The sequence below is a fragment of the Lithobates pipiens genome, unplaced genomic scaffold, assembly GCF_037356315.1.
Source record: "Lithobates pipiens isolate NorthernLeopardFrog02 unplaced genomic scaffold, aLitPip1_a1.2 Scaffold_18, whole genome shotgun sequence".
Lineage (NCBI taxonomy): Eukaryota > Metazoa > Chordata > Amphibia > Anura > Ranidae > Lithobates > Lithobates pipiens.
The window spans coordinates 437,295,868-437,303,738 of record NW_027507758.1 but is presented as its reverse complement, the minus strand read 5'-3'; the positions used below and the strand labels follow the sequence as shown (position 1 = coordinate 437,303,738).

At 43.4% G+C, this 7,871-nt stretch overlaps 1 pseudogene; it reads left to right on the top strand.

Moving 5' to 3' along the window:
- The first annotated feature begins 2,364 nt into the window (after window positions 1-2,364).
- LOC143988505 (cysteinyl leukotriene receptor 2-like) lies at window positions 2,365-6,857 on the top strand (annotated as a pseudogene).
- Window positions 6,858-7,871: the final 1,014 nt, after the last annotated feature.

The window sequence follows — 7,871 nt, the reverse complement described above, 5'->3', positions numbered from 1 at the left end:
ATTCATCAAAAGAAAAGTGTCAAAGTAAAAAACCCCAATACAGTTTTTGACAATTCCTTTATTAAAAAAGAAGAAGAGAAAAATTGTCCTGCAATGTCCATCTATCTTCAATAACGCTGCCCCACAGGCCCAAAAAAATAGGAAAAAAAAGCTCTACCTCGATGGGAGGCGTCCTGCCGACTGCTGTCTCTATAGACCACCTGGTGACATAACCGAGTGACCCCACCCCTTCTGACGTCATGTGGTCCCGCCCTTGCCTATATAACAGCTGTAACAGCAAAAAGACAGCAGTCAGCAAGAGCTCCATGGAGGCAGAGTATTTAAAAAAAAGTGTTCTCTATTTTTCATGATTGACGATGGATGTACATCTCAGGACACTTTTTTAAAAAAAATTTTAATAAAAGGAATTGTCAAAAACTGTCTATTGCAGTTTTTACTTTTTAACATTTGGTCAATGGGTAGGGGTACATTGGGGGGAGGTGGGACCTGGGGGCCCTTTGTTAAAGGGAGGTTCCAAATTCTGATAAGCCTGACACCCGCAGACCTCCACAACCACCAGGCCAGGGTTGTGGGTATGAGGCCCTTGTTGCCATCAACATAGGGACAAGGTGCTTTGGGGGGGGGACCCCAAGGTACCCTCCCAATATTGAGGGATTGTGGCCTGGTATGGTTCAGGAAGGGAGGGCTCGCACACCCCACTATCCTATCCTTCAGGCTGCATGTTTGGATGAGGGTCTGGTGTGGATTTTGGGAGGGGACCCCATGCTGATTTTTTTTTTTTTTTTACTTTGGCATGGAGTTCCCCTTAAAATCCATACCAGACCCAAAGGACCTGGGGGAGGGGCAACGCCTATTTTTACCTTAATTTTTATCTATATTGCCGGGAGCCGGCAATACATTACAGCCATGAGCAAGTTTAAATGAAATTTTTTCCTTTAGAAATGTAATTTTGCTGCAGCACTGATATGTTGCATTCTTTTGCAATCGCTTATGTGAGAAAATTCTATCAAGGTCCCCTCCCCATATTGCTGCTTCCATGCGTGTCGTTGAATATACAGCTTCTTCAGGACAAGACGGTGGTGGGATCATATAATGTTGGGTATAACAACCATGTACAAAGTCTCTCAGGCGGACACAGATCACAGAAACTCGTGCACCAACACATAAAGGTGGACCACAGACAGGAGCGTTTAAAACTAGGAGGGAAGAGGGATGGTGAAGGTAACCCCATATGGGCTTAATATTGAGCACCCCAAAACGCACCTTATATTCCCTGGAGGTCAGCTGTTAGGGTCATTTCCAGTGATGTCCAGGCTCTATACAGCATATATGAACATTGCCCAACAATTAAACATAACAAATCTAGATGGGTTCTCCTATATATCCTCAGAGGCTGGACTAGCCTGTTCCTCTGGCCTAGTAAGTGCATCTGTCCATTTTATCATGCTGCCATTACATTATATGATTCTACCATCTTCTTGTCTTGAAAAGTGGTATATTCTGTGAAACGTGTTGACGTAACAATAAAGGGCAAAAACCTTGATAAAAATGTCCTGACAGAAGTGATTGCAAAAGCATGGAACATATAAGTTGTAGGGGTCTGACCCAGATTTTGGGCAGTGCTGACAGGTGGATAGTCTTAAGTAAACTTACCTATAGATTTAAGGGCACTTTCACACTGCCAGAGCCCGGGCGTCGGCGGTAAAGCGCAGCTATTTTTAGTGGTGCTTTACCGTAGTTTTTGCAGTGCTTTTAGGCTGCTAGCGGGGTGCTCTTAACCCCTGCTGCAGCGGCGCTGCCCATGGGGTGCTTTAGGAGCGGTGTATTCACCGCTCCTGCAGCGCTGCAAAGAAGTTGCTTTCAGGACTTTTTTTTTTTACGTCCTGCCAGCGCAATGCCACAGTGTGAATGTACTCCAGTGTGAAAGGGGTCTTAGGCTGCAACTTCCGCTGTTCAATTCGAGCCTATTACTGTCGGATAAAAAAAAAAAATCAGGTGTTACAAACTACATAAAATAGCCATGAGCTACAGTGTTCATGCTCTAAAGAGCGCAGCCAGACCTTCATTTTTGAGGTTTTACCTGTTGGTGTGAAGTGGTCACACACACACAGGATCATAGGATTTGGGCGTTACATATACAAATCGATAGACTATCTGCACTGACTAGATATAAATGGACTGCTTTGCACTGTGCACTTTTTTTATATGAATTTTCCTTGGATGTTTATGAATCAATTTTATTTGCATGGATCATGTTTGTTTAAACACTTTATTGATGCACTATCTGGATAGCGCAACACTGTATGAAGTGTAATGATGATGTAGCATTTACATGGCATTTGCATACTGAACAAAACTTCTGTATAATATTTTCCTATTTTAGATGGACATTGATGATGGCAACCAGAGCAACACCAGTCACCCTTGCCCTCCTGAAGATGATTTCAAGCACCCGGTGTACATCTCCATTTATATCATAGTTTTTTTTGTTGGACTTCTGTTTAACGGAACAGCTATATATTTCTTTTACAAGATCAGAAAAAAGAAAGGCACCTCTGCTATCTGTTTACTAAATCTTGCCATAGCTGACTTAATATTCATAATCTTCCTGCCTCTTAAAATAATCTACTTTCTGAAGGGGGCAGTCTGGATATTTGGGGACTTCATTTGCCGGGTTGTATCATTCTCCTTCTATTTCAGCATGTATTCCAGCATCTTCTTCTTGGCCTGCCTGAGTGTGTTTCGGTACATCTCAGTAGCTTATCCTGGAACAGTTAATAAGAAAAAAATAACTAACTATCACCTGTTCTTGTGTATGGGTTTTTACCTGTGCTAGCACTTCTCCCTTCCTGCTTTTAGGTACTGTTTACCGTGATGGAGTAACAAGGTGCTTTGAGCCTGCTCTGGTACAGGCATGGCAAAGAATAATGTACATGAACTATTATGCGGTTATTGTTGGATTTATTCTTCCAATGTTGATAATTTCAATTAGTAATGTGTTACTCATCAGACACATCAAGTCTTTGCCTATGGAGAAAAGAAGTATCAGAAAGCAGGTCACTATGATTGTCCTAGTTCTGCTTGTTTGCTGTATCTGTTTTCTCCCATACCACATTCAGAGAACTGTCCATCTCCATTATTTAGTCCACCACCCAGATGAATGCAGCTTACACAAGGTCCTCCAAACGACTGTTGTGGCATCATTATGTTTAGCTGTACTGAACACCTGCCTGGATCCTCTGTTGTATGTGTTTATAGGACACGGTTACAAATCATGGCTACTTATGCTTTGCAGGCGAAAGAATCCTCAGAATGTAAAACAATTCTCAACAGGTTCTAGTGGTATTAGTCAAGAAGATGCAGACGAAGTTCAAATGAATGAATATTTGCAAGTTTCCAAAAGTGAAACCGACAATGTTATCTAACAGTACCACTATAACAGTATCTGAGTGAGACCCATGAAATAAAAACTAATAAATGTTCCATAGGCTGAAATGGTTGTCACTTCAAATTCATGACTCTCAAAGTCATGCTATGTCATCCCAAGAGGGTTCTCTGTTGCACTCCCTTTTTTTGACAGAGAATATTTAACTTTGCAAGACAATCGGTGTTCAAAAATGTAATCCATGCATTGAGTGTATAGAAAACTGGTACAACCAGTGGCAAAAGTTCAACACTTTGCAAACCACTAACCTACTCTTGTCCTCCGTAACGTTTACATTATCCATTTCTTACTATTGGTAAGCATTGAGGATTGTGTTTTAATAATGAAGCAACAAGCCCAGTGTGGATATTTCTTAGTAGATATAATAAACCCTTTAACCACTTGCCTAGCGGGCACTTACACCCCCTTCCTGCCCAGTGCCCAAGCCATTTTTCAGCTGTCAGCTCTGTTGCACTTTGAATGACAATTGCGCGATTGTGCTACACTGTACCCAAAATAATTTATCATTTTCTTCACACAAATAGAGCTTTCTTTTGGTGGTATTTAATCACTGCCGTGTTTTTTATTTAAAAAAAAAATCAAAAATTTTGAAAAAAAAGTTGTGTACTTTCTTTTTTTGTCTGTAAATTTTGTAACTAAGCCATTTTTCGCCTTCACTGATATGCACTGATGAGGCGGTAATGATAGGCTGAACTGGTGGGCATTGATGAGGTGGCACTTATGGGCATTGATGAAGCGGCACTTATGGGCACTGATTAGGTGGCACTGATGAGGAGGTACTAATATGCTGCATTTATGGGCACTGATATGTGGCACTGACAGGAGGCACTGGTGGGAACTAATAGGTGGTACTGGTGGGCACTGATAGGTGGCACGGATAGGTGGTACTGATGGGCATTCATAGGTGGCGCTGATGGGTGACACTGATGGGCATTACTGATGGGCATTGAGTGACAGAAGTGATGGGCAGGGACTGATAGGCGGCACTGATTGCCAGCACTGACTGGCATAGCGAATGGGCACTGATTGGTGGCACTTGTGGGCAGTGGTGGGCACTGATTGCTGCCACTGGTGGGCACTGATAGCTGGCAATGGTGGGCACTGATTTGTGACACTATTTTACATTATTGTAATCTGGGCACTGATGATCAGTGCCCTGATTACGTTCCTAGCTGTCCCCTGTGAGGAGATGCCGCTGATTTTGTCTCCTCTCCTCACATTCTATCAGTGTGAGACAAGGATCACTGATTAGGGCACTTCCTTGTTTACATGTGACCGGCTGTGATTGGACACAGCTGATCACATGGTTAAAAAGCCACAGATGCAGCGCTTTCCAGAGACCGGGGTCACGCCATGTCCTAGCAACAAGGCGTGCACTGCGCGTCCGAGAGCATCCGTTCTGGGACGCAGTCATATGACGTTGTCCCAGAACGAGAGCCGCTCCGCCGTCATTTGACGGTGGGCGGGTGGCAAGTAGTTAAACAAAATTGTCATTCGGAAAACATAGAAGAAAGTGACACAGGGGGCTGATTTACGAAAGCCATGTGCCATCAGTAGAGGCGCACGGCGAGGCGCAATGCTTATTTTCATATTTCCGAAACAGTGCACTGGGAACAGAACGCGAATCCCCCACTTACTATAGTTTAACCTCGGAGCACGGGAGAATGAAATCTGAGCACCACTATGGACATGGCGCACAGCATCTTCAATTAAATATTAACAGAAGATGTAGGTGCCAATATTATGCGGTGAGGTGAGGAAGTTTAGTAACAACTGCCCAAGTAACAAATATGCCCAAAATAGAATGAGAAAGTAATTTTTTCAGAGAAAGCCTGCCTGCTGTGCCTGCAAGTACGTTTAGAACTGCGTGAGATCAATGTAAGTAGTGTGAATGTGCAAGCGCCTCTTGCACTTGTTCAAATGTGTTTGTTAAGCAACGTACATACAATTGCGTGTGTTGAATGGGCGCACCTCTGTGAGCTGCCTTCAACAATCCAAACCGCATCCTCTTTCATAGCATACAACAGGGCCAGCTAGGAAAGGGGCGAGAAGAGCGATCGCCCATCCCCCCTCCTGAACCATACAAGGCCACATCCACTCAACATAGACGGCTGTCTTTGGGGCATGTTGGGCTCAGCCCAATACCAACCACAAACCACCTTGTACCCACTAGATTAAAGGGGCTTTCTACATTCCGTAAAGCCCCCTGTCTGCAGCCCTCCCACAACCCCAGCCTAGGGTTGTGTGGAAGAGGCCCTTGTCCCCCTGAATATTGGAACAAAGTAGTTGACTTTTGAGGTGCCCGAGCCCCTCCTGCCCACAAGCATCCACCCTTCTTTCATGGACTAGCTTGCTGTGTGTTTGGCTAGGGGTTTGTAATTGTGTGGGAGGGCCATAATATTTTTTGAGTTTGGGGTGGTATTTTCACGTGGGGGTTCTCATTTTAAGCCTTAACAGACCCAAATGGCCTTGTATGTATTGGGGGGCAGGCTATTTTTTGATTTGGGTTAAAATGTTACAGGTGCAATGTAGATTTGTACGTTTTCTCCTAAAGCCGTACACACCTTTGAAGCAGCATTTTGGATACATGCTACAGTTGCCCCACTTTACAGGCAGAGTAAGACCCCCCCCCCCCCCTCGCCAAGTTACAACCTTTAAACAATTTTGAATTCTTAAAGGCACTTCTCCTCCTTGTTTCGTTTTTAGGGTTGTCCAAATTGGTGACATTGCTGTGCTTCACTTTGATTTATTGTCTGTGCTGCATTATATTGCAAAATCTTCCTCAAACTGTTGTGACTACTAAATGTTTAAATCTTTAAGAGACTGTGTCCATTTGGGTGCAGTCCTTTTAACTCCTGTAAAATTTCCTCTGCAAAATGGTCAGACCTCAAAACCATATTCTGTTAGGCCGCGTACACACGGGCGGACTGTTCGCCCAACTTAGTCCGCTGAACAGTGTTTCAGCGGACAATCCGCTCGTGTGTGGGCTTCAGCGGACTGTTTCAGCGGACAGTCTGACGAACAAAGTCTTACGGAATTTCCGTAAGACAGTCCGTCCAAACTTAGTTTCAGCGGACAGTCCGCTCGTGTGTAGGCTAGTTCGACAGACTAAGTTTGGCGCATGCTCAGAAAGGATTTACACGGCGAAGGTTGCATTGCAGTGTATTGGACGTCGAATTTCTCGTCCCGTCGTACATGCCGTTCACGTCATCGCGCACGCTTTCAGCGGACTGTCTGCTCATCGGGTGTGGTCAAGTCCGTTCATGCAAATTTTGAACGGACTGTTTGTCGGATTGTTTGACGAACTTAGTTGGGCGAACAGTCCGCCCGTGTGTATGTGGCCTTAGTGTCTCAAATTTACATACATGTGTTTTTTTTTTGCTTTCCTTGCTCTTTTCAAAGTCCTGTTTTGTTGACCAATAAACTTTGTAGCAAATTTTTATGTTTTGTTAATTTGTTTTGCAGATGCATGTACAATCCAAGTAATGCATTTTACACTCCCCCCCAACAAGTTTCATGCAACAGATTTCCTGGCTGCAGCTTAACCAGGCTGATTGGCATGGCAAAACAAAAAAAGGTGTGATTTGTCTAAAAGCTACTTTCCTGGTAACTGTCATGGATAGGAAACAGGAAAGTTAGAGAGGTAAGTATTCAATTTTCCATTTTAGTGCAGTGGTTCTCAGCCTCAGTCCTCAAGTACCCCCAACAGGACATGTTTTGGCATATCTTCACTAAATAGCTGTCCAAAATACCAAGCCATTGACTGTGATTTAAAGCACCTGTGCAAGATGAAGGTAAACATGAAAACATGGCCTGTTGGGGGTACTTGAGGACAGGGTTGAGAACCGCTGATTTAGAGTACTGAGCTAAACTCTAGCTCAAGACAATCCTATTCTAATTGGGGCATTTGAGGGAAACTAAGTGAGTGTTAGAACCCCTGCTTGTCTTTTTTAGGTTTTGTTTTGTGTCACTTTTTGCTAAATTGTCTTCACTTCCTGTCACATAGCCAAACAGGAAGTGAGAGTAAAACCCTACCAATGTCTTTCCTTGGGGACACACAGGTCAATCTAACTAGTGTCCCCATTAGGCAAATTGCACTCTAGCACTTTGTTGTGTACACCCCAAATTATTAGGTATTTTTGGATTTATTAAAGGAAAATCCAATCTGCAATGCAAGTGTACTCGCTGTAAAATCTGAGGGGAAGCTCTGCTGATTTTACCATTCAATCATGTAGAAGAAAAATGCTGTTTTTTTTTTAATTTTCCTCGCATGTCCCCTCAGATATCCAGCAAGTGCACTTGTAGTGCAAAGTGGATTTGCCTTTAGTAAATAAACCACAAAGTCGAAGATGCCTAATAATTTGGGGTGTACGCAGCAAAATGCTAGAGTGCAATTTACATAATGGCAAAACTATTTTTAGATTGA